At 39.9% G+C, this 27359-nt stretch overlaps 1 long non-coding RNA gene across 3 annotated transcripts in view; it reads left to right on the top strand.

The window, feature by feature from the left end:
• The window catches only part of LOC140614293 (uncharacterized), a 210182-nt gene that overhangs the window by 137494 nt on the left and 45329 nt on the right, over positions 1-27359 (top strand). Inside the window, exon 2 of one of the 3 annotated variants that reach the window (XR_012015197.1) lies at positions 4244-4395. The exons of the other annotated variants lie outside the window; for them this stretch is intronic. This is a non-coding gene — a long non-coding RNA (uncharacterized lncRNA). The remainder of the gene's footprint in view (positions 1-4243; positions 4396-27359) is intronic. 3 annotated transcript variants of the gene reach the window in all.

The raw sequence follows: 27359 nt of genomic DNA, 5'->3' as shown, positions 1-27359 counted from the left end.
TGCAGGTAGCCAAGCCCTGAGAGTTCCCTGGTGACCGCCACCTGGGCCAAATCGTGCTTTTTATAGAAATAAGGGAGGAAAATCTCCTAGTTAGAATGTTACTTTGCAAAACTAGAAATAAAATTTGAAACCAAGCTGTTTTAGAAGTTTACCCTCTTGACTCACAAATTTAGCCGTTTTTTTCACTTTTCCCCCAGTCTACTTCTGCACTTCCATTCAGGCATAGGATTTTGCTTCCATGTTGCAAAATATTTCTCTGCTTCTTCATGAACTTAAAACAAATTTCTGGAAGAAGATAAATAGGTAAAAGATAAAATTCTTAAAAATAAGATATCTGGGGGCACCTGGGTGGCTTGGTCAGTTAAGCATCTGACTTCAGGTCAGGTCATGGTCTCAGGGTCCTGGGATTGAGCCCCTCATCTCATCAGGGCTCTATGCCTAGCAGGGGGTTTGCTTCTTCTTCTCCCTCTGCCCATCCCCCCTGTTTGTGCTCTCTCTCAAATAAAAAAATCTTAAAAATAGGATATATGAAAAATATGATGGTTGTAAAACTCTGTTGAATGCCGTATTCTAAACAAAGTCAGGCATAGTATGGAATCTTGTGTCCCTGTCACCTGCGGGGTGCAGATCAAACACTCCTACCTGATTTTGTCCCCAGTGGCCAGGATATGGACTAACTGCAGCTATGTATTCCAGGAGGCTCTGAGTCATGCCTGCACAGACTTCATTTCTACCTGACAGGCCTTGTCTGTATCTGATAGCAGCAAATGCTTTCAGGAAAAAAGCCTTTATTTTTTTTTCCTTGTGGTCTTCTTTCTTGTTACTTCCTACAAATCTAATCCACCTAGCATGATGTCCTCTTGTTTTTGTGTACTTCTTTCTGGTGCCTCCTAGTTGTGTGGCATCTCTGGATTGAAGGAGGTGTCTCAGGTCATTGGGGAAGAAAAGTATCTCCTGGATCCTTGTTATCAGTGGGGCCTCTGATTGGCTCTACTTGCTGGGCTCATCTGATGCTTTAGTGGACTCTTGTTGGCATAGGGGTAAAATGAACTTCTCTGGGCTGCCTTCTGTTGCTAGGCTATGGATCAGGAAACACCTGGCTTGAATAGCCTCCTTTATAGGTTGGGAGGTCATACAATGCCCTGCCTCTGTGTTATTCCTCCAGTCCTGGGGTCTCAAACCAGTTCACTGTCCTCTTCCACCTTTCTGAGTTCCCCTTTGGCTGTCTTGAGTTATTTGCAGTGTGTACTATTGTACTTAGTGAAGAGAAATGGGCAGGGCAAGACTATGCCATCTTGCTCAGGCAAGAAGTTGACAAGTTCCGTTTTTATTTTATTTTAAGATTTATTCTTTTTTTTTTTTTTTTTTTGAGAGAGAGAGAGGAAGAGTGAGAGAAAGCATGCACTTGCATACAGAGGCACATGAGTGGGGGGAGGAGCAGAAGGAGAGAATCTTCAAGAAGTCTCCCCACTGAGCGAGGTCCCAACACGGCCTCATGACCTGAGCTGAAATCATATGCTTAATTGACTGAGCCACTCAGGCACCCCCAAAAGTTCTATTTTTAAAAGTAATATTTAGTCTAATACCTTTGTCATCTAGAGTAGAAGGCAAAGACTGCTTTAGAATGAGGTAGACTTGAGTTTGAGTCACAACCTTACCGTGATTAGCTATGTGACTTTGGGCAAGTTCATTAGCCATGGGCAGTTCAGTTTCCACAGGGGTAAAGAATAAATATATGAGTCACTTAGGTTTCAATCAACAACAATAGATCTGGTTAACTTCAAAAAAGGAAACACGGAATGTACTGGAAGATTGATCATTCAGGAAAAGAAAAGACATACCAGTTATTTTCACAGAGGGGAGTTTAAAAAGGAGTTTGGATTAATTGGGTACTGGAGGCCAGAAAAAGCAAATATAGAACATTAGGATTAATACAAAATTAGTGACTGCAAGGGTCCAGTGCACTCTGAGGGCTACAGAAACAAAGGGAAGAGGTTGGGTAAATCAGAATCTAGAGATTTGCAGGCAGGGCCCTAATGAGCTGGGACCTTGACCTGTGCGGAGAAGGCCTTGCCTCTGGGGCTGGTAATTTGAGTGTGAGGAGAGAAATAATGAGGCTAGTTTAGAGTGTGCAGAAATAAAAGCTGAGCAATAGAAACAATGTTACTAGAACCAACTGTTTTTGGAATCAACTGCTATTGAGGTGAAGAGATGCTGCCTAGGTGTCACTGAAAAAAGTAATGTGTCTGCAGGAGGGGCAAGTCTTTCAGGCTCCCCTTCTTTCCCTCTTTTGGCAGAGTCAAATATGGATCCAGCCTTAAAAAAAAGTGTATGGGTCCCACCCTAGCAAAGTAAAGAAGGGTATATTTTCACGTGAGAACCAATTCCTTAAAACTAAGTAAAGAAGCATACAATGTAGCGCATAGAATCAAAGGAATAGATGAACATCAGGTCTTAGAAAGGGCAGGAACCAGGCCTGGTCAAGGCATCCTGAAGGAACAACTCATGGAACTTTTTAGAGTGCTGACATTATGTACAGATTCTTTAGGGTGTTGCTCAAACCACTTTTTGCCCCTTTGTGTCTTCAGTCAAGAATAAAATAACTGGGACAGAGGAAGAAACTGGCTAAGTTAAGTTATATATCCATTCTAATGGTCAGAAGTTTCAAAAGGATGGGATTCCATAAATGGCAGCCCCTTAGGATCATATAGAGTAGGGAAAGGGCTGACTCCAAAGGAAATGATGCTGGGAAGAAAAAGAGATTAAAAGTTATATACTACATTCCAATGCCCTATAACGTTTTTGGCCTGGTAGCAAAGAAGCTTGAAGTGGCCTGGTGGCCTCTTTTTCTAATTTAGTGAAAAAATAAAGTGGTATCTTCTAGAGGAAACAATCATTCCTTGGAGAACTTCTAGACTCCACCATCTAGAATCTCAGGAATAGAGGGTGAAATTTTTGCAAGAAATTTAGAGGCTCTCCCTATGCATCTAGTGCTTAGATCCTGGGGTTTTGCATCCTGATTATGAGAAAGAACAATTATTATTATTCATCTTGAGAATACATAGTAGACTCGGAAAGAAAGACACATATGGCCTCAAGATTCACTTTCCTTGTAACTGTGTTTGGTCTTTAATAAAATATTGTATGGTTCCCTAAGGCTAATTACTTCTGGGTAATGGGGTAATGGTAAGTCTGGTAGATTCCATTGATAATAGTTATTACTTGCCTTCTTTTACTATGAAATGAGTTCTTTTGCCAGTAATGTTTAAAATATCCTAATTGAACATCATGGATGTATAGAATAAGCATGATGTCAGGCAAAGAAAACTTAAAGCTAGAAATATTTTTATCCATTGAGGACTAGTTGCTGCCCTGTACATGATGATATGATTAATGTATAATTGACTTGCCACATATATCTGTCTGGTCCCAGAATATGACATCATGTCAGAAGCTCAAGGTGGGTGGTGTGTTTCCCTTTTTACCTTACAGACTTAAATTTAGATTCATATGTTGCTTCTTTTCATCTTTTACCATAATTTAAGGTAACTTTTAAAATATATCTTTTTAAGCATTATTTTTAATTGTGAAAGTAATTTATGAAGTGGTTTTGATATAAATGGCTTAGCGATTCCTTTATTGTTGCTTCTGTTTGTTTTTTCCTTTTATAAATATTCTTCTCTTTATACACAAATATTGTGCTCTGCTTTTCTTTTAAGATTTTATTTATTGGAGAGATAGTGAGAGCAAGAGAGAGCACATACTGAGGGATAGGGAGAAGAAAACTCCTTGCTGAGCAGGTTGTGCTCTGCTTTTTAACTCCTTTGACTAGAGAACCCATAGGAATTTTGGAGACTCCTCCTGGGTTTGGATCCTGTTGTGTAGAGTTGAGCAAATTGTGTATCAACTGATAAGAATGCTTCCTTCTAGTGGAGTGCACTGCACAACCTGCACAGCTGTATGTGGCAGCCCTGAATCCTGGCTCTGCCATACTTACCCTGTGAGCTTGTGCAAGTCCTTTTCCAACTTTATTGCCTCAGTTTCTGCATCTATAAAATAGAGAAAATGATACTTACCTCATAGGGTTATTGTGAGAATTAAATGAGTTAATATAGCAATTAAATGTGCATATAAGTGCTATTTACAACTACTATTATTATTGTCAATAGGAATGAACATTTGAGGGCATAAATTGCAAAATGCTAAATTGAAGCTCATCTTTTTTTTTTTTTTTTTTTTGAAGCTCATCTTTAAATGACTGAAGACCATTTAAAGGATTATTAATTAACCTCATAAATCTGGAATCCCAGCAACTCTGGTTGATGTCATGATTTGGATTCAAGAATCTCCAGGAATTATGGAATAAAGTATTTTTAGTCTTGGTACCCTGTTGAGGTGAGGTTGGGAGTACTAAACCATATTTTCCAGAGATGAGGCACTGAAATGAAGGTCAGATGGCTCTGGAGGGGGATGGGAGCCAAAGAGGAAGCAATGTGATTATGGGATTGTAACTACAAAAATAGAAAAACCAGGAAGAAAGCAAGTGGTGAGGAGTTTGATGGAAGTAAGGACTTCCTTTTGTGGTGAGGAGAGGTAATGGCAAGCTCTCCATGATAAGTGGAACAGAAAAGTCTGGTTCCCACCAGAGGCTGATGCTTAGGAGCCATCTATCACAGTTAATCTGAGTCTGGTGTTTTGTTTCCCTTTGACTTCATGTGGTATTACGGTCCAGATGAGAGTCACATGCTTGCATCTGTTCTTCCTCTCTGAAAATCACCTTGTTAACCAGCACCAACAATTTTCAAAGGAATGCTTTCAAAAAGATGCAGAGGATAGCAGAACGCTTTACGAAACCCGTGTGGTTTCAGGAGGTTCCCTTTTCTCAGATGTGTCTACTCTCATTAAAACAAAGCATGAAGATTTCCATGTCTGGGAATAGAGGCAGAAAAGCTCTATGGCAGGCAGTTTCAGAGACCTCTCCAGGGAGAAAAAAGCAAACTGAAGGCTTGGGCTTGCCTCTCACTGCCCTGAATGGGCTGTGGAATGCTTTCTGCTCTCTGACCTCACACATTTCTCTCTCCATTTACCGTTTTTTCCCCTGAGAGGAGAAGGGAATAAGACGGTTTGGAGCCTAGGGTATGTTCTTTGGGGTCACATTTAACCAATAGTCAGGGCTATTATGTTGTTTCAGTTTAGGGAAAGCAGATCCCAAGACAAAATTTTGAGTATAAATAATTTGGGAGGTGTGAGGGGAACTCAGGAAGCGGATGGGGAAGTGGGACAGGGACAATAAAGGGTGTGTTAACAAGCCAGTTACCACTGTGGGCAACTGGAGCCTAATCCCATAGGGATGCTCTGGGAAACAGTAGAACACCAGACTCAGAAGTTTTCAACCCTGCAGCGAGGGAGCAGGGGTGTTTAAACACCAACTCCCAGGATCCCTGGGTGGCGCAGCGGTTTGGCGTCTGCCTTTGGCCCAGGGCACGATCCTGGAGACCCGGGATCGAATCCCACATCAGGCTCCCGGTGCATGGAGCCTGCTTCTCCCTCTGCCTGTGTCTCTGCCTCTCTCTCCCTCTCTCTCTGTATGACTATCATAAATAAATTAAAAAAAAAATTAAACACCAACTCCCATCAATCATCAGTTGAGGGCTGCTCTAGGAAATGTTAATTCCCTTAATTCCCTGGCATTCCCAAGACTCAAAGTCTTGCTGGGAGCTTTGGAAAAAGACATTAGGTAAAACGATACAGAAGCTGATAGTTGGAAGTTTGTCTACACAACCAAAATGACAAGGTCTGAGTATTCTGCATGAGGGACTTACAGTGTCTGTTATGTGTAGCTTAACTAACTATCAACACCCAAACTCACGTCTTTCTCTGGCCCTTTCTCTTAGGGCGAATCTCAGCAGATCAGCATGGCTAATGAGGGTAATGCAGATTGAAAGAGTAATCAATCACATTAAAACGTGAAAAATTGCTAAGTATATATTCTCAGAAAATATATCTTTTGTACGTGATCATGCATCTGATCTTTGGGATTATTTTATATGACATATTTTGTTGGTAGAGAAAGAACATAGTGGACAAATTGGCTTGGAATTAAACATGTCTTGGGAAATAAGAGATTTGGACTCACAGACACATTTCAAGGGAGAAACTGCAGAGTTTGGATATTTTTGTAGCTATGAGATAGGTTTCAGTAGAGAAAACACCTGAGATTCTATTGAGAATGGTTCAGTTGGGGGTGACAAAGCATGTACTCTTGTGAACTTCAGAATATCTTAGGAATGGCCCAGACCTGACCTTCCCAATGGCATGGTTGCAGCCAATGTGCACCTGCCAAGTCTGTGTGAAGTCCTGCTGCTTTTTGATTCCTTTTAGCCAGTTCAACTGTGTGGAAGAAACTTTGGGCTGTAGGATGTGAAAGCCTTCTGGTGGATTTTGTGAGTAGGCTTGGATTGTTTTTGTCATTGGGTTTAATAGAGTATAAATAGGAATCATTCTTTCTCCACAAATCTTTTTGTAAGAAAAATTTCCCTACCTTTTAGATGATGTTGCAGGAAGAGTCTGGTGGTTTTTTCCAGTCACTTTGAGGTATTAGACTAATTTCAGTTTCAAGAATAAAAAGCCCAATTTAATCCAACATGAAAACTTTAGACTCTCCAATTTAAAGTCAAATTTAGCTCATGGCTTGAGGACAGACAGGGAACAGGAGAGATTGTATTTTGTTCTTTGTCTCCTTGTCCTGCATCCTTCTCAACTAACTCTGCTGAATTTGGCTTCTTCAGAGCCATAGAATATAGAGTAGAAGGTTTAGAGGAGAAGGAAATCTGTTGTTTGATCGTTGCTTTTGTAACCTATACCAGTTGTAATTCCCTTGTGGCAGCCAAAAGCCCTCTATCAAGGGAGGTATCCAGTTGCTGTCTCTTCTGTGCATTCTCAGAGACCTCCAGTGAGGGATTCTATGCCTCACTGTTTTCTGGGGAATGGACACAGCCTCACTGACTTCTTCCAATTCCTCCTCATATCCAGCTAGCCAAAGCACAACATTGGATGCTTTGCCCCATAGGAAGTCCTCTTGGATGGGTCCCTCAAGGTAGTGGAAGCCTGAGCTAAAACCTTCTCATAGTCTACATAGGAACTAGACTCCCCCGATCCACCAAATTCTCAAAGTTCAGTTCATTTCTATTCTGCCCTCAGGTGATGTTTCAACTAACCTCTCACTTTCACATCTCCGAAGATCCTAAGAACCCCATGTCAGTTCTTCCAACAACTCTCTCACAAGTTTCTTGGGTTCTACCAACTTTCCAACAGAGAGGAAGTTTCTACTTGTTCCTTTGATCAGGTAATACCATTCCTAAAAATGAGTTTTTTGGGACTCCCATTTGTTGTGGATTAAAAGAGGGGGTAAGAATCCTCTCTAATGATTCTACCTTTATTAACCCAACTTACTTTATGTAGGCTGGGTGTCAAAGATGGAATGAATGAGTTTGGTCATGTAGTGGTCTAAACCGTGTAGATGTGTCACATCATACATAAGCCAGCATAGGCTAAGTGCAGTAACAATGATGCTGAATCTCAGGGGCTTCAAATAATAGTTTTTCTTCTTTATCATGTCCTTGATCAAAGTAGGTTGGTAGGTGTTGGGGGTAGCTCTTCTTTGTGCAGCTGTTTAGTATCTAAGCTTCTTTTACTAGTATCTTTGCTATCTTCTATGTGGAGAGAACTTATTTTGTACCATAGCTTCCTTTGGTAGTCTGGTGAAGCCTATGGGCTCTTTCTCAGAATGATGTTTTTAAGTGAATAGGATACAGTGATCAAAATATTAATAAAATGTGTTGAAAGTCATACGCATACCTCTTTAGAAACATATTCGCTAATAAGACTGAGGTGGCAGGTCTAATGTCTTATGCATTTTCGAAGGTTAATGAGCATAACAATGCAATATTTTCCCCATCAAAGTTAATGGATTTCTTAAAATGGACCCCTTGGATATCTGTGGACTCTGGTTTAAGAATCTTTACAAGGCCCTGAAATCCTTTACAGGATTTGCCGGTAGTATAAGAGAAGGCAAAGGGAAGTGTGGCAGATGGCAAACAGGGCCCCAGTTCTCTACTCCTCCTTGAACACACACTCTTGGCAATTTGACTTTGTATCTTTTCTTATCAAAAGGTTGAATCTAGGTTCCTGCCACTTCATCCTGGGCTGCCTGTGTGACTTTCTTTGGCCAATAGAGTTTGGTAGAATGACACTGTGTTAGTTCTGATTCTGGCCTCAGGAAACTGCACACTTCTGCTTTTTTTTTTCCATGAATCCTGCCACTTCCATATGAATTCATCTGATCTGTCTGCTGGATAATGAGAGACATGTGGTCAGCTGCCCTGTCACTGTAGCCAACTGCCAGATAGATTCCACAAATAGAGAGGTCAGCTGACCTCCATCTGACTCCAGGCACAAGAGGGAGCCATAATGAGACCAGAAGAGCCACCTAATGAAGCCCGGCTTCGATTCTTGTTGATCTGCTGGATTGTGATCTAAATAAATAGTTGTTGAAAACTGCTGAGTTTGAGATGGTTTGTTTCACAGAAATCATTAATTGATGCAAGAAAGATAGCTCTATTTTTAGTTGACTTGGCCAGGTGGTGAGAGTTTCTTCCATGTATATTCCATTGTTGAAATCTAGTTGTAGGGCCCCACTCACATGCAAGAGGAGGCTAGACAATGTTGTCTAGCAGTGCATTCAGGGTAAAGGGACACAGATGTTGGTGTGTCTCTGTGTGAAGCACTTACTCATTTTATCCTGCTTTGGAGCCTCAGTTGAAACTCTGATACAAAGATAGAAGTACCATGTAAAATCTGCTCTGCCTTGTGATAGACACTATGACTACCTAAAGTTCTAGTCACTCTCCTGCTTCCATCTGCCTCCAAAGAGGATACAGTTATGATTCAGTAGATTCAGGCAGATAGAGGAGGGAAGAAACATGGAGGTCTCAGCCATAACCTCCAACTGCATTTTTAAACACCTCCAGTTTCTTGTGTAGAGTTCCTTTGGGGGTTCCATAGGATGGAGCCATCTGGCAGGATCCATGCATTCTTGGGCTACTCTGTAGTGATTGATACCATCACAGTAGCATCAATATCTTTGTTCATTGCTCTTAAGAGTCAGTACCCAGTCTAGCATCTATAGTGCCTAGTAACATGATCTATGATCAACAGTCTGAATAATGTTTCAAGCACCCTAATGTCATACACAGAAACTGTGGAGTATGTTAGAAGGATTGCAGTGCATCAGATAGTCCTAGGTCACAATCTTTTCTTTCTAACTTACTAACTTTGTGACCTTGGGCAAGTTCCTTAGAAGTGGGAGCTGTTTCCTTTTTGCAAAATGTAGACAATTGTACATCCATATTTCTTATGAGAATTGCATGAAAAGATGATCATGAATGTGCTTGCACTAGAAGATCCTTTGCAAATAACTGGCTGAATCTAAACTAAAGGATAAGCATGCAGGCTAGCATGTTAAATCATACTTTGAAAAGTAGATACAGGTAGGGAAGTTGAATTAATCAGCCTACTGTAATCATAAGTCCATGTAGGGCCCTCCCTTGTATTACCCATTTATTTGATTTCATCTTTATCCCTCTTCCACTGACTCATTCATTTTTTTCTTTAGATATCCATTTTAATATTCTTTACACATATTCTTAAATTACTTTATCCTTAGATACTATTATGTCATTTTGTGTGTTTATGTGTGTGTGCAAAGTTTAAGCAAATGGTAGTATGCCATAAATTTCTGTTTTTTACTCTTTTCAACCAACATCATATTTTAAATGATTGCTGAAAGTAATCACATGTTTTAAATGTGCTGAAAGAAATCTCTTTCACAGAGTGGCTGCACCAGTTCACATTCCCACCAACAGTGTAAGAGGGTTCCCTTTTCTCCGCATCCTCTCCAACATTTGTTGTTTCCTGCCTTGTTAATTTTCCCCATTCTCACTGGTGTGAGGTGGTATCTCATTGTAGTTTTGATTTGTATTTCCCTGATGGCAAGTGATGCAGAGCATTTTCTCATATGCATGTTGGCCATGTCTATGTCTTCCTCTGTGAGATTTCTGTTCATGTCTTTTGCCCATTTCATGATTGGATTGTTTGTTTCTTTGGTGTTGAGTTTAATAAGTTCTTTATAGATCTTGGAAACTAGCCCTTTATCTGATATGTCATTTGCAAATATCTTCTCCCATTCTGTAGGTTGTCTTTGAGTTTTGTTGACTGTATCCTTTGCTGTGCAAAAGCTTCTTATCTTGATGAAGTCCCAATAGTTCATTTTTGCTTTTGTTTCTTTTGCCTTCGTGGATGTATCTTGCAAGAAGTTACTATGGCCGAGTTCAAAAAGGGTGTTGCCTGTGTTCTTCTCTAGGATTTTGATGGAATCTTGTCTCACATTTAGATCTTTCATCCATTTTGAGTTTATCTTTGTGTATGGTGAAAGAGAGTGGTCTAGTTTCATTCTTCTGCATGTGGATGTCCAATTTTCCCAGCACCATTTATTGAAGAGACTGTCTTTCTTCCAATGGATAGTCTTTCCTCCTTTATCGAATATTAGTTGCCCATAAAGTTCAGGGTCCACTTCTGGATTCTCTATTCTGTTCCACTGATCTATGTGTCTGTTTTTGTGCCAGTACCACACTGTCTTGATGACCACAGCTTTGTAGTACAACCTGAAATCTGGCATTGTGATGCCCCCAGCTATGGTTTTCTTTTTTAAAATTCCCCTGGCTATTCGGGGTCTTTTCTGATTCCACACAAATCTTAAAATAATTTGTTCTAACTCTCTGAAGAAAGTCCATGGTATTTTGATAGGGATTGCATTAAACGTGTATATTGCCCTGGGTAACATTGACATTTTCACAATATTAATTCTGCCAATCCATGAGCATGGAATATTTTTCCATCTCTTTGTGTGTGTGGAGGTTCCTCAAACAGTTAAAAATATACCTGCCCTACGACCCAGCAATTGCACTGTTGGGGATTTACCCCAAAGATACAAATGCAATGAAACGCCGGGACACCTGCACCCCGATGTTTCTAGCAGCAATGGCCACTATAGCCAAACTGTGGAAGGAGCCTCGGTGTCCAACGAAAGATGAATGGATAAAGAAGATGTGGTTTATGTATACAATGGAATATTACTCAGCTATTAGAAATGACAAATACCCACCATTTGCTTCACCGTGGATGGAACTGGAGGGTATTATGCTGAGTGAAGTAAGTCAGTCGGAGAAGGACAAACATTATATGTTCTCATTCATTTGGGGAATATAAATAATAGTGAAAGGGAAAATAAGGGAAGGGAGAAGAAATGTGTGGGAAATATCAGAAAGGGAGACAGAACGTAAAGACTGCTAACTCTGGGAAACGAACTAGGGGTGGTAGAAGGGGAGGAGGGCGGGGGGTGGGAGTGAATGGGTGACGGGCACTGGGTGTTATTCTGTATGTTAGTAAATTGAACACCAATAAAAAAATAAAAAAAAAAAAAAAAGAAATCTCTTTCACTACTTTTAGGCAAAAATAGCATTATATTCTCAGTATTTTCTACCTTAACTTACCTATTCTCCAACTGTTGGATAATCAGATTGTTTCCAACATCCAAAGCAGACACTAAAAACATCTTCTAAGATGCCTTTTTTCTAATCTGCAGGAAAATGTCTAAGACGTATGCTCTGGAGAGGACAGATAATCACAGGGTGTGTGCACACTTGATTTTGCTGAGAAGAGTTAGGTGGCTTTTCAGAACAGTGCTGGTTTATATGCCTGCTGCTACTGCATGGGGAACCTGTTTCCTGACATCCTCACCATCTTTATAATATTTGAATTTTAATGTATATAAAATGATATCTTGTTGGCATTTTAATTTTTATTTCCTTTCTTGTGAGTGTGAATATCTTTATGGGTATGTTGGCCTTTGGGGATTCCTTCCCTGCATCAACACTTCATGTCCTAGAGAATCAGTTTTCTCAGCACTGTATATCAACCACACCATTTTCCCCAGGGCTTTGAAGAGTCACGTTTACTATGTGTCAAAGTCACATACAAACTGAGGTCTATGTCTGAAGTCCCTATTCTGTTCCAGGCTATTCTATTCATCTCTTTCGACACCAGTCCATATTGCTTGTGTAACAGTGGGCTTTCCCTGCCTCCTAAGATCATGCAGAGTAACACTCTTCCTTGTTCCCATCCTGCCTTATCTGTTTCAAAAATGACCTAGATCTTCATAGCCTATATTCTTCCTTTATCACCAGGGTCAATTTATTAGCCTGTTGTCCCAACACAAATTATTGAAAGCCTGTTGTCCCAACACAATCTATATAGCTTTTAATAATTAATTGATAAGGTAACTTGATCAAAAATCTGTATTTCTAATATATGGTATGTGGTATTCCTAGTTTTGTTAAATTTTTAGGGGCCGTTTTCTTTTCTTCTTTGACTAAAGAGTTATTATGGAGAGTGGTTTTTTAACAGTTCCAAGTGACTTTATTTTTAAGGTTAAAATGTTCTCATTAATTTCTAGTTTTTTGCATTTTGATTAGAGAACATTGACCTGCAAATACTTTTTAGAGCCCTACATGGACCTTGTGGTGTAATATATGATGGATTCATGTGAACAGAACATAGGCACTGGCAGTCTATTCTCCACAGAATTAAAGTTTGGTAATTATTAAAATAATCTTATTTTTTTTCTCTAGAAGGAACTTTATTTATTTATTTTTTTGTATTTTTTTAATTGGAGTTCGATTTGCCAACATATATCATAACACCCAGTGCTCATCCCGTCAAGTGCCCCTCTCAGTGCCCATCACCCAGTCACCCCAACCCCCCACCCACCTCCCCTTCCACCACCCCTTGTTTGTTTCCCAGAGTTAGGAGTCTCTCATGTTCTGTCCCCCTCTCTGATATTTCCCACTCATTTTCTCTCCTTTCCCCTTTATTCCCATTCACTATTTTTTATATTCCCCAAATGAATGAGACCATATAATGTTTGTCCTTCTCCGATTGACTTACTTCACTCAGCATAATACCCTCCAGTTCTATCCACGTCGAAGCAAATGGTGGGCATTTGTCGTTTCTAATGGCTGAGGAATACTCCATTTTATACACAGAGACATCTTCTTTGTCAATTCATCTTTCAATGGACACTGAGGCTCCTTCCACAGTTTGGCTATTGTGGACATTGCTGCTAGAAACATCGGGGTGCAGGTGTCCTGCCATTTCACTGCATCTGTATCTTTGGGGTAAATCCCCAGCAGTGCAATTGCTGGGTCCTAGGGTAGCTCAATTTTCAACTCTTTGAGGAAACTCCACACAGTTTTCCAGAGTGGCTGTACTAGTTCACATTCCCACCACAAACAGTGTAAGAGGGTTCCCCTTTTTTCACATCCTCTCCAACATTTGTTGTTTCCTGTCTTGTTAATTTATTGGCATATAGCTGCTCATAATATGTTTTAAAATCGTTTGTGTTTCTTTGGTATTGGTTGTGATCTCTCCTCTTTCATTCATGATTTTATTAATTTGAGTCCTCTCTCACTCTCTCTCTCTCTTTTTTAAAAGATTTCATTTATTTATTCATGAGAGACACAGAGAGAAGCAGAGACACAGGCAGAGGGAGAAGCAGGCTCCATGCAGTGAGTCCGATGTGGGACTCGATTCCAGGACTCCAGGATCATGACCTGAGCTGAAGGCAGGTGCTAAACCACTGAGCCACGCAGGGATTCTCTCTCTCTCTCTCTCTCTTTTTAAAATAAAGCTGGCTAATGGTTTGTCTATCTTATTAATTCTTTCAAAGAACCAACTCCTGGTTTTGTTGATCTGTTCTACAGTTCTTCTGGTCTCTATTTCATTGAGTTCTACTTGAATATTTATTATCTCTCTTCTGCTTGGTGTAGGCTTTACTTACTGTTCTTTCTTCAATTCCTTTAGGTGCAAAGTTAGCTTGTAAATTTGAGGTTTTTTCCAATTTTTTGAGCGATGCTTGTATTGCAATGTATTTACTTCTTAGGACTGCTTTTTCTGTATCCCAAAGATTTTGAACAATTATATCTTCATTTCCATTAGTTTCCAAGAATCTTTTTAATTCTTCTCTAATTTTCTGTTTGACCCATTCAAAAATCTCTTTTTTCCAGAGCCACCAGTAGCTTTATAATTGTGCTTCTGAGTTGACTTTCTGACATCATATTGAAGTCCAAATTCTGTAACTCTGTGGCAGAGAGTATTGTTTCCAGTTCTTTTTTTGTGATGAATTCTTCATTCTAGTCATTTTATCCAATACAGAGTGACTGCATGAGTGGGCTGAGTCAAAAATATCAACCATCATCTAAGTGAAATACACCCAGGATGATTCCAATGAGGTCTGAGACCAGAAAATAAAAGAAAAAGAAGAACAGAACAAAATAAAACAAAAGACCACTAAAATGAAAAACAAATTTTAAAACAAAGTAGTAAAAATAAAAAGCCAAAAAATCAAAAGCAAAGAAGAAAAAAAAAGTAAAGAAAAGAGAAAAAAAGGGGTGGGTGGGTGGGTGGATGGTGAGGAAGTTGTAGTGGAGGGAGAATGTAGTCTACCTGAGTGGTCCTAGAGGGTGATCCTCTTGGTTCTGAGTGTATTTTGTTCTGTATGTTAGAAGATGCTCAATCCCTAATATATATATATAAACCTCCAACATGGACCATAAAAACATTAACAAGAGAAAAGAAGGAGGCAGAATGAGCAAATATAATCTCACAGAATGAACCAACATGGTGTTCCGCGTGGTTTTGGGTGTATTTTGGTCGTGTGTTAGAAGTTAACTTCCACCATTGTAAAACAAAACGAGGCAGGGAAAAGAAAAAGAAATAAATACCCATATATCATATATCTACCAAAATTAAATTGAATACGTTAAAAGGAATCCAGGAGTGAAAATATATCTAAGGCACGTTGTAGAAATATGAAAGCAAAAAGGAAAAACCTTAATAACAAGGAGTTGGTAAAATATTGTAAGTAAGGTGGGAAAAGAGAAAAAATAGTGGAAATTTTTAATTTGATATAAAATGAGTTGTAATGGAACAAGGAAAAAAAAGTAAAAAGAAAAATAAGGGACCTCTAGTTTTATGTACTATTTTCCCTCAGTCCTGGAATTTTCCAGCATTACTTGGTCAATAAACCTGCTCTTCCCCTGTTCTTCCAGAAGTTCTTCTGGGTGAGGGGCCTGCTATGCTGATTCTCAGGTGTTTGTGCCTGGGCAGGGACGCCCCACCTCTTGCCAGGTGCTGGACTCAGTGTGAGCTGTTTATCCAGTGAGGCCTTTGTTTCCTAGAGGCTCCCCCTCTCCCAGGCACAGGTGAAACAAAGAGGAACAACAAAAATGGCGGCCAGATTTCCAGCTCTGGATTCGAGCTCCCTGAGAGTGAGTAACCGCAGTCTCCCAGTTCACACTGGTGTAGATGCGCCTCTGGGCAGGTGTGGGTGCACTGATCTGCACAGCTTACGAGGCACCCAGGGGCAGGAGAGTTCCCACGGTCCTGTGCCCTCCCTGCTTCGCCTACAGCAGGGGGAATGCAGGGTCACCGACTTGGTCCCCTTGGGCCTCGCTGGGATCCGGGGCCCTCTGCCGCTGGACCCGTGCTCCCAGGGACCACGTCTCCTGAAGGTAACAGGATACAGCCTCCTCTTTCTGTTCTCAGGCTCTTGTGTAAAGCCCACTCTGGAGCCGCCCGCATAACCGACTGGCTTCTCCCAAATAACCCTGGAGGCCTGCAGCGCTCCAGCCCTCTGCCAATATCAGACTGCAGTTTGGGGTGACGTTTCCCCTGGGCGCTCCTCCTCTTATAGTGCCTCTGGGAATCTTGAGGCTTCACTAATCCTGCTGTGGTTCTGCCCGATTTCCCTGCGAAGTACTTCCCCATCAGGGAAAACTCTGGTGTGGATTTTAAAGTTCCCACTTCTCCAAGGCCGGGCTTTCCTGCCCCAGAGGCTTTCACCGCTTTGCTTTAGCCCTGCTAGTTGCAGTTCTCCTCCCCCACTTTATTCTTTTTTATTCTTTTTCGCCTTCCTACATTGTTAGAAGTGAAAACTTTGCTCTCTGTAGCATTCCAGCTGTTCTCTCTTTACATCTCCTGTTGAATTTTTAGGTGTTCAGGATGTTTTGAAAGTTATCTGGGTAAGTTTGTGGGACCAGATGAATTGAAGACCCCTACTCTTCCGCCATCTTTGAAAGCAAACTTCATTTTTCCAAATGCCCATCTCTATACAACAACCAGTATTGTTTCCTTTTTTCTTTCCATTTTTTTTCTTTAATTAGAACCATATTAACTTAAAAAAATTGATGGAGAATTGCTATCTTTATATTATTGCATTTTTTTAATCCTAATAAAATGGATATCTATCCACTTATTAAGACTTTCTTTATATCCCTGGTTTTTTTTTAATTGTCCGTATTTTCTTGCAAGACATTAATAGTTTCTTCAAGTTTTAATTATGAACATTTTTAGCCATGTAAAAAAGGTGGTATGTGTTATGCTATGTTTGCAATTTGAAATTAGACTGTGTATATCATGACACTTCACCCCTAAATACTTTGGCCTAAATCCCCCAAGAATAGAAATGATCTCTTAGGTAAGTTCAAATCATTATCTTACTTAAAAGAATTAAACATAATTCTCTACTATGAGTTAGTCCATACTCATGTTTTCCTAGTTATCCCCAAACTGTCTTTTAGAGCTGTTTCTTTTTTATTTTTAAAGGATTGAATCAAGGTTCATGCATTTGCATATTGTATTTTGTTATATATTTATAATCTTCTTTTTCAAGATAATATCCTCTCATATTTAGTTATCTTTTTAAATGACTTTTTATTACAGACATTTTCACACCATAAAAATACATGGATTAAAAATTGAACCTGCATGTACTCACTACTTAGTTTTAACAATTATCAGTATTTTGCCAATCTTGTTTCTTCTATTCATCTGTCTTCACACCTAAAACACTGTTTTTTCCTTGCTGACAACTTTCAAAACAATTCCCAGATATCATATCAATAAATCAATTCACGCTTAAGTAATTTATTATGTATCTCTCAGTGATAAGAACTCTCCCCATGCAACCACCATGCCATTGTCACATTTAAGAAAAATAACAAGTTCTTAGCATTATCTCATTTCCATTCCATATTCAGATTCACCTGATTGTCTCACATTTTCTTCTGCAGTAGGTTGCCTGAATTAGGACCCTAACAAAGGCCCACACTCTGCATTTAGTTATATTATTCTACAGGAGGTATGGTCTGAATACTGATTTCAAACTCCAGTTGAAATGTTTATTTTCTCCAATTTCAATTTTAGAGTATGTTTTCCCCTTTTGGATTCAATTTTACTATAATTTTTTGAATGTGCAAAACATTTACCTGGTTCAAGAGTCTAAAGTATGTAAGATTGAATACTCAGAAAATTTTTGCTTTTGTCTTCCTCCCTGCACTCTACTGCTGTTCCCATTAACTCTGATTTCTATAGGTAACCATTTTTGAACTAGTTGTGGCTTCCTCTTCCAGTATTTCTTTTGATAAAAATAACCATGTGTGTGTCTCTGTGTGTATTTCTTGTTTTTTTCTTACACAAAGGGTATATTCTATAGACTATTTTGAACTCTGAATTTGTCACTTAATAGTATGTCCCAGCGATTACTCTACATCAGTACATAGAGTCGCATTCTTTCTGTATTGTAGCAGATGATTCCATACAAAGGAATTACCTTGGCTTGTTTGCCAGTTGTCTGAATAATCTTGAGCACCTATTGTCTGGTACTTGTGGAGCATCATCTGGATAGAGTCTGAGATGTGGGACTGGTGGGTCAAAGGGAAAATGCTTGTGTAATTTTCTTAGATACTGCTGTCATAACAATTTTTTTTTTTGCTATATTTTCTATCAGGCCAGATTTCAGAATTTTTCAACAGCCAGGCTTCTGGTTACTTTTACTGTCCACTTGTGCTGTGGTTCAATTTATCACAGACATTCTGTTAAAGGGCAAATAAATCCACATGGTTAGTTTAAATTCTTCTTTCTGGCAGGTTTTCACTTTCTTTATTGGGGTGGTATCTTTCTTTCTCACCCACGCTATTGGGGCCTGAATGTTTGTTTGTTTGTTTGCTTTGAATGGGCCCTAAATGTTGTATGTGGAAATCCCTAGAATGTACTGCTACCAGGGGTCTGTTTGCCTCTGTTCCTGCTATTGCCACTTTTCTCATGGAACTTCCACTGCCCTAGATGTGTAATTTACCCAAACACATATTGCCTTAACTCTTGTTCAGGTAGTTTCTGGGTATGACAATCTTACCCTGGATGTAAAAAAATACACTTGGTTATGGAACATTTGAGGAATGTGCAGAGCTTATTATTCTGCTGTTATTACAGAGTATGTGGGGATGGGGGTCGGCAGTAGAGAAGGATTGCTCTTCAATTCTCAGTTCTATTGTTAAAAATTTTTAGATGGAGTTTCCCTGGATTATATCTGTTTTTTTTTTCCCCTAGATTCATGAATTGCCTTTTAGATTAAGTTTTTGTGAGAGTGTGATTTTTTTCACCCTTTGCTATATTTTCTTTGGCATTTCAGCAAGAGGTTAAACAGGAAAGCATGTATTGAAGCTGCTAGTTAAATATAATTTTAAACCAGAAAACTCATTTTTTCACTATTGTATCTGTCAGCTATTGCTGTATAACAAACTACTTCCAAACTCAGTGGCTTACAATAATAATAATAATTTATTCTTGTTCATTTGTGGTTTGGCTGAGCACCAACTAGTCTAGACTGGTTTTGGCTGGGAGCTGCTTTACTTGTTCAGTCTTAACTGGGTTTAGTTTCACACTGCAAATTGGGCTTAGGTCTGCTCTAAATATGTTCAGAGATATCTAGAAAGCCTCTTTTATGGTGATGAAAGAAAAGCAAGAAAGAATGGAAGCATGTGTTCCTTTTAATCCCCCAGGTTTGGAACTGGCATACTGTCACCTGGACCCAGTTTCATTGGCCAAAGGAAGTCAGATGACTGAGCCCAAATTTAAGGGACATTACTACATGTCCAGTGGAAATGAGTACAGAATCCCTAGGCAGTATAGCACCAAGTCCTTTCCATAGATTGTTCATACTCCCATTTCCCCCAACACTTCTACAAAATAAATTCCCTTCTCTTATTTCAAAATGAGGAAACTGAGGTTGAGGGCTTTTCAATGACTTCCTCACCACCTTTTAAAGAATTTCATCGGGATTTCAAAGTAGGACTCTCTATCTAGCAAGCCTATGCTTTGCCAACTCTACTCTCTTCCAAATTCAGTATCTTCCCAACCCCCACAGTTGTTTAGCACTCTGTTTACACATGGTGTTTACACATAGCACTCTGTTTACACATGGTGCTCATAGAAGAAAATCAGAGGAAGAAGCAGAAGTTATAAGCCAGCTGACATTTGAAAAGCTACCATCAACTACTCCCTAATACAGGAGGAGGTGAAAGATGATGCACTCTGAAGAAGAATTGTGATTTTGTTAATGGGAGTGGAGTTTATGCCTCCAGGTAACCTTGTAACTTGGTGTTGCCTGGATCACAGGAACTTGGAAGCATGATGTGGAAAAGACCCCAAGATGAACAACCCAAGCCATACCTGCTGTCCCATGGTTAACATTTGACATCTGCTGTACAGAGCAGGTTAGCAAAGGGAGAACTCAGCTTTGGAGGCACATATAATAATGAGTCATACAGTCATTAATGTGCAAACCCCAGGCAGGGAGCTCACATTTTGTGTAAGAGAAGGGTTTTTGTTCAGTCATAAGTGGTCCCCTACTGGGTCTGGAATTGCTCTCTGCACCAAAAATGCCTGACTTCATTTTCTTTGAATTTAAAAGGATCTTCACAAATATTTTGGCTTGAAATTTTTTTTTAATAAAGGAAAGTAAATTACATTAGAAAAAAAGATTAGTAGAACCTTATTGAAGATAGTTTCATTGAAAATGCCTCCAATGAGAATTGAAATAAAAAATATTACGAATATGCTGTATTCCCTGACCACCCCCTATATGTCTTTCTCAGGTACAATATTGTTTCCATATAGGAGAACAAAGGAAGGGAATTTGATAGATACACATTACTTTTTTTTTTTTTAAGAGAAACTAAAATGGAAGTTTCTTTTAAAATGATGTGACTAAAATAAATCTTAAAAATTAATCATGTTCTTCAGTAGCATAAAGTATTATAAGCATCTCCGAAAAAAGGAAGATTAAGAGTTTGCGCTTCAAATAGTGACCCTACCAGTACATTAGGGGTTTATCTGTCTCCTGGTGTCTTCTCTGAATTTCACTTGAGCTTCACATTAGTTATAACTGGGCTGGACAGATTTCTAGAGTTGGTCACCTTGTCCTTGTAAGAAGATCAGCTTTGCTATTTTTTCCCCACTGGGCAGAGCAGAAGCAACCAGGGGCTAGTTTGCACATATGGGTATCTAACTGAGGCTTTCTTGCTGTTCCAGCCAGAAGACATTGTAAAAGCATTAAAAGTTGGGAAGTGAACTCCATGATTAATGGCAGACTCTAACTTTCTTTCCTGCATGCAGGATGGAACTTTAGACCTTTCATTGAGGAGGACAATCTTTACAGGAATGGGAGGAAATATTTACCAGGGAGGAAATGAGTTTCTAAAAAAAAAATCATCTTGAAAGAAAGTGAAGCCATCTTGGGACTTCTATACATCTTTTTTAACTTTTGTCTGATTGCATTTTCCAGTCCGTGAATATTCAAGGAAACTTCTTCTAGTGACTATGTTTGCCATTCCTTTGGTTGCATGATGAGGTGATGATGTCTTAGGCAGGGAAGACCCTCACTCAATCTTAATATTGTATGCTCCCTGCTGAGCCTCAGAACACAGACCCATATATATTTTTTGATGTACACATACAAGCTTTTCTTTTGAAAGATTTTTTTATAATGGACAATGAGTGAGAGAGACATATTTGGTTACAGTTACTTTTTGGATAAGCATAAGCAACTCATTCAAGTAGAAATATCTGAAAATCTTCATTAAGTTCTTTTCAGAGTCATCAAGGGGCAAAGTAAAATCTGTACAATGCATTTTTGCTAGGATTACATTGTCAGTTCTTTGTTTTGTCCCCCACCATGAGACTTACTCTTAACCTCATACGGTCTCCCTGGCCCCATCAAAGTTTGCCCCCAGGTAAGAATCATAAATTGAATCCCACCAAAGTATAAGCAACAGAGAGGAGGAAGAAAATGCCTTTTACAAGGGTAGATGTATATTATGAGGGAACAGAGTCACAGATAGTGGTGGCTTCCAGTTGAGGGTGTATGGGTCTCCAAGATTCCATGTAGATGGTAAAGGAGTTAGGTTTGAACTGTTTTCAATATTTAAAAGATACTTACCCATGAGACAGTCATCCGGAAGATAAATCAAGTTTCTTTGAACTTTAATTCTATCAACTCAATGTGATAATTTGAGTTAACATGTGCTGAAGAATAATTTATAAATACTGAATATTTGTTATTCAAAAATCCATCAAAGATGTGATTCACGGAGAAGATTAAAAAATCAGTTTGAAGAAGGAGAGTTTGGACTTCTGAATTAAAAACTAAAGATTTAATAGCAACATTTCCAATATCAGCTTGGGACTGTGATAAAGGAGAGCAGAATGAGCAGACAAAGAACTATTACTGAATGAGCACATGCTGAGGGTCTGGCTAGACACTGTCATGCACAACCATTCACTAGGCTGTGGGGACCTTCATATTGGGACTCTGTTTTATTCCAGTCTAACCCTAGTGTCTGGTGTGTAGTGACTTCACTTGTGGAAGGGGCTTTATAAACATTTATGGAATGGGATGGAAGATGAAAGAACTAACTCACCTGAGGGCACATACACACAGAGCTAATAATGGATTCCAGATCCGTCTCAATAAATTCTACTTATGTTTCAGCCTCGCCATGAATTTGTATTGGTGGGGTGAAGAGGAATTTGTCCTAGATGCTCTGAAGTCAGTCACACAGAAAATCAAATACTGTATCTTAGATGAACAACCTGTATGTATATCTGTCTATCTTGGAGTTACTGCTCTTTGTGATGATCTGGTCTGAATTGGACAATTCTCTGCGGTGTACAGTACCAACCATATCACTCCAAACAAAGAGAAGTGTGAGAAATGAGTGGCCGAGGCTTTGTTTGTAAACCCTGTGGCCTCTTGGACATGGAAGCCTTGTGTGCTGACTGTGCCAAGACCTCCGAATCCTGGCTTTGAGCTGTTTGTCCCATCTAGCTGGGTCATATTCTGCCTCAGGTTTTGTGACTGCTGCCTTCCAGGGCTTGCATATCAAGCTGGATCTGCCCCAATACGAAAGGCTCAAGGCTAGGTATAGCAGGACTAGATGCATGGAGGGAATAAAAAGCAGCCCACTGACAGCATGAACCTAGGAGAAAAGGCTCTTTTCACTATCATTGTCTGCTTCTGTCAATCAGCCTCAGAATTCCTCTTCAGGGCTGGGATGCCACAGCTCAGAGAAAAAGAGTAACTCTGGGGATGGACACACACATGTCCACCATGCACAAATCACACTTAATGCAGATAGGCATCCAGGGAGGGAGTGGGGGACAGAAAGAGAGAGAGAGAGAGAGAGAGAGAGAGGTGTGGTGATCAAATCTTGTGAGTCAATCATGAGAGATCTCACCTTTCACAGCTATATTATTTTAATTTCAATAAACATTTACTGAGAATCCGCTCCCGCAGAGCACAGTAACAGGCACTCTGCAGGCTCCAGGTGGAGCACAAAGGCCCCTAAGACAAGCTGTCGCTTTCATGGTCTAGAGGAAGAAGCAAAAACCCAAACCAAACAAAAAACAAACAAAAATAAAAACTGAAACCCTCCACCCCAGCCTCTAGTCTTCAGAATTTTCAGGCTCTTTCACAAACATCTCATTTAGCCATCTCATTTAGGTGAGGGAGGCAAGTATCATCTGCATTTTACAGATGAGAACAAAGGCCTCACTGAAGATCGCAGAGCCAGCAAGTGGCAGCTCCAGAATCCAGGTCATCGAACTCCTGTTTCAGAGCTTTCCCCACAATATGACACTGCTTCTTTGTAAACACTTGCTTATAATACAGCACTGTGTTAGGAGAGCACAAAGAAAAAAATGATTAATTCTTCCTGGGCCAAAGGAGATAGAGGATCAGGCTTCTCAAAAGAAGTAATTTTCCATAGGTACGGAAAACACAGATTGTTGGAGGCAGAAAGACAACGGGATGGAAAGGTAGGCAACCTTCCCATGCAGGGCAGTGGTGAAGAGGCCTGTCTCTTTCATCCAAACTACTAAATGATCAGATCTAAGTCCAAGAGAAAACAGCTGGAGACAATAGAGCTTCTGTCTGCCTCCAGCTTGTCTCCTGAGCTGCTATTTCCTGCATGAGGACCTGTCTGTATCTCAGAAAATGGATGTGGGAAATGATGACCCCTCTTCATTACTCCAACCCTCCTCTAATCTTGGGGCTTTGCTGGCCTCAGTGTGAAGATCCTGTCAACACACTACAGAATTTATGTGTATTGATCATTCAGGGGATGCATGGATGGGATTCAGGATGTTGTTCTGCTTCAAAAAAAAAAAATGCTCCTAACTTCCTGTGTGATTTAGAGGGTGCTGGTTGGCCCTCTGATCCTATTTCTTTATACATAGAAAGAAGGGACTCATATCAACTATGTGGGTTGCTGTGGGGACCAAGTGAACTCATTTTTTGAAAATTTTAATTTCAGCATCATTAACATACAGTGTTATATTAGTTTCAGATGTACAATATAGTGATGCAACACTTTCATACATCACCCAGCGCTCATCACAGCAAGTGCACTCTTTAATCCCCATCACTAATTTCACTAATCCCCCCGCCACCCTCCCCTCTGGTAACCATCAGTTTGTTCTCCATAGTTAAAGGGCTGTTTTTCAGTTTGTCTCTTTTCTTTTTTCTTTGTCTGAGTGAACTGATTTTTGTGAAGCACATAGCACAGTGCCTGTCATATAGCTATTTATAAACAGAAGTGATTACTACTACTGCTCAATATGAGAAAGGGAAATAGATGAAGGTCTGTCATGTTCCGACCCCACGTCTCCCCCTTCCAGTCAAATTTGGCCCTTGCAAGGCCAAGGAGACCAGGCTGAATGGTCTCCATTGTCATAGTCAAGTGGGTCTTGCAAGGCCAAAGAGACCAGGCTGAATGGTCTCCATTGTCATAGTCAAGTGGGTCCTTCAAAATGGCTGCTGAGACCTCTATTTTATAGGTTCATAGAGAAGAGGAAGAAGGAGAAATCAGGATTTAGTATCTGATCTGACTGAAGGAGTGGATTTTAGTTTGTTTTCAAAGCAGTGGCTTTGTTTTGGGTGGTTCAGCTTATTGGTGAGACACGGTAACAGGCAGATGATACTCCAAATGTGAGGAGGGACTAATATATGACATTCCTGACCATTCAGTTGTGAGAAGACCCCAGATAGCGGCTGAGGGTGGGCAGGGACTGGGGTATCACCAAGTCTTTGGCAGCACAATGAAATCCAAATTCCCATGAATGATGTGGCTGAGGCTGCATAGGCACCTTGTGGCTTTATACAGATGGATCCAAGACTTAGGGAAGATTACAGGTGGAATCTCAGAGCAGGACTGAGCAGGGTTGAAGAAGGCAGGAGCTGAGGCCCACATGGAAGTCCCGGCAACTGGTTGTTCTTTGCCCAAACTCCTCATTTCCTCTGGATTTTTCTGCTTCCACAATGATCATTTGTCACTTGTTAACACAAACATCTTGTTGATACTGCATCCACACTGTATTTATATTTCACAGTTATATCAGCTAAGTCCTCCACATTTGTAGGAACTAATACCTTTTTCCTCAGCTAGGAATGCTCTTGTATTTGGGGAGACTCTTCAGGACAGAGAAGCTGTAAAAGGCAATGGAAAAAAGCACTAGTCAGAAAAGCATGTCCCTGGTTTACAAATGGGTGATATATCCTAGAAGGTAGAAATCAGGGGAAAATGCTTGAGAATTTTAATTGTACTTAGAACACTCAGGAACTCTGAGTACATGTGGTTGACTGCTGAAGGTCAATTATATTTCCTGTGGAAGAAATGAGATTTGAACATTATTTGAACTGATAATGTACAGGTAATAGTGATATAAAATCATGATTAATGCTGGAGTCTAGTTCAAAAGATGTGATATTATCATTGCAGTAAAAGCACCATTTGTAGTGGATAACATAGACTGGCTTACCCAGCACCCATTCCAATCTTTTTTAGCTTGCTATAGAGATGGAAAAGCTAAAAACTACATCTCCCAGACTTCCTTGCAGGTAAGATTTTCGTGTGACCTAGATTTAGCCAGACAGGTAAACCTGCAATAAGGTTGGAGGCAGAAGAGCAACACGAAACATTAGCCATGCAGAAGCAAATCTGATCTTAAGCAATACACTGTGATGGTATTCCCCTCTTTTAGCATTTTGTTCTTGTTCCAAAGATGCAATCTCTTCCCTTATTTCTTTGAAGTGATTGACAATATATATTTTAAGGAAGTTTTTTCTCTCTGCAGAGATTTTACTTCTGAGTTGCTTTTTTCCTTTTCTTTGTTTTGGCACTTATACTTTATATTAGAGGTTTTCCTAGAGTAATGATGATTTTTGGTTGTGTTCACATATATGAGGTGGGAACTAAAAACTTAGAAACCCTGCATAAGTAAGTTGGCTTGAAGATTGTGAGCACCACTGTAGGGTGGTCTGGCTAGGGGACATCAGATGTCACTGTCATTAGGTCCCTTTTATTGGGCTCAGCAGAGGGTAGGTGCATGGCTGCCAGTGTTTTCAGAGTGGAGAAAGGAAGAGGGCTGGCTTCTGCATTCAGTACACGTAACTTCGCGTGACTACCTACCTACTTTGGGTAGGGTATCCCGTGGTCATCTGCACTAGCAAAGGAGCTTTCTGCCCGAACTCTTCTCAGAAAGAAACTTCCAGACTTCTTCCCAGGTAGGAAGTCATCCTGCAATATAAGGTGAGGATAGGATCTGGAGCAATACTTGATTCCCTAACCATCCTTTTCAATTTGGCTTCTCTCCTTTTTGGACACTTCCAGAAGTACTTAATGCTCATGGTGCCTGAGATTTTTGAGGATTCTGCTGCATTATTCAGGTTGGCCTTGAATTTCCTGCTGTCATTTTAGAATTCAAATTTAAAAAAAAAAAAAAGTAAAATTCAAATTTCTCCAGTTTGCTAAATCAGTTACCTCTAGTCTATCTTCCCTTCACTTTGCAATTTTCAGCATTTCATTTCTAGCTCCTCCCCCTTTTTCCATCTTTGTTAAATTATGCCTTTAAGAAAACCCCTTGACTATAGCCTTACTGGAGTTTCAGGAAAGAAGGAAAATCAGATGTTGTCAACCTGCCATCTTAATCTACAGCTTCTCATGTATTTCTTTATATTCATTGTCCACCATTTATCCCAGATTCATTACATTAGTAGAAATAATCTTCTACTCTGTACATAAAGGTATTACAGAATTGTAAACATCTTTTCATGTCATTGTAACTTTTGAAAACATTTTTATTGGCTGTATATTTCAGAGCACAGATGTACCTAAATTTCCATACTTGAGTGGGGAATTTTAGATGTACAGATTTCAGTGATTCCTTCCCAAAGAGATCAAACTGAAAACTCAGATTATCAGGCTCTTACTTTTCACTAGGGTTGGACATTTATATTGTTTCAATTGTTTCTCTGATATGATGAATATCTTATGCATGAAGCTTTTTTCATGCATTAGAATGATTTCTGTAGGCTAGATTCCCAGGAGTAGAATTGCTGGATCCCAAACTATAAACATTTTTGAGGGTTTAGATTCTTACTGTCAAATTTCCTTCTAGAGGTTATGGCGTCTTTGTCTAACATAGGGGAGCAGTGGGTTGAGCTATGCTTGTGCAGGCCCTGGGGAGAGGGCAGAGTGAGGTAGTCGGCCAGCTCATCTCAGCAGCTGAGCATCCATATATAAACACCTACCATATTTTAGCATTTCCTCCCCTGCCCACATATGATGCTGACTCATTTGGTCATTATGACAGTAGCCAATTCCAGACTCTCCCTGGTGCCTGGGGGTTCTTATCAGTTTTGATTGGAGGAGCACTGACCATGTGCTTAGATAACTCCAAAACCACATAGTTAGGGACAGTTCTGAGTGACACCTCCCAGTTTCAGCAAAACTTCAAATTGTTCCAAATAGAAATCTGGTAATAGTCCTAAGATGGGACTACTGAGGTCT

This window comes from Canis lupus, chromosome 22 (assembly GCF_048164855.1).
Source record: "Canis lupus baileyi chromosome 22, mCanLup2.hap1, whole genome shotgun sequence".
NCBI classification, from domain to species: Eukaryota; Metazoa; Chordata; class Mammalia; order Carnivora; family Canidae; genus Canis; species Canis lupus.
Note: the sequence above shows the minus strand (reverse complement) of the source record. Positions and strands in the feature narration are given on the sequence as shown.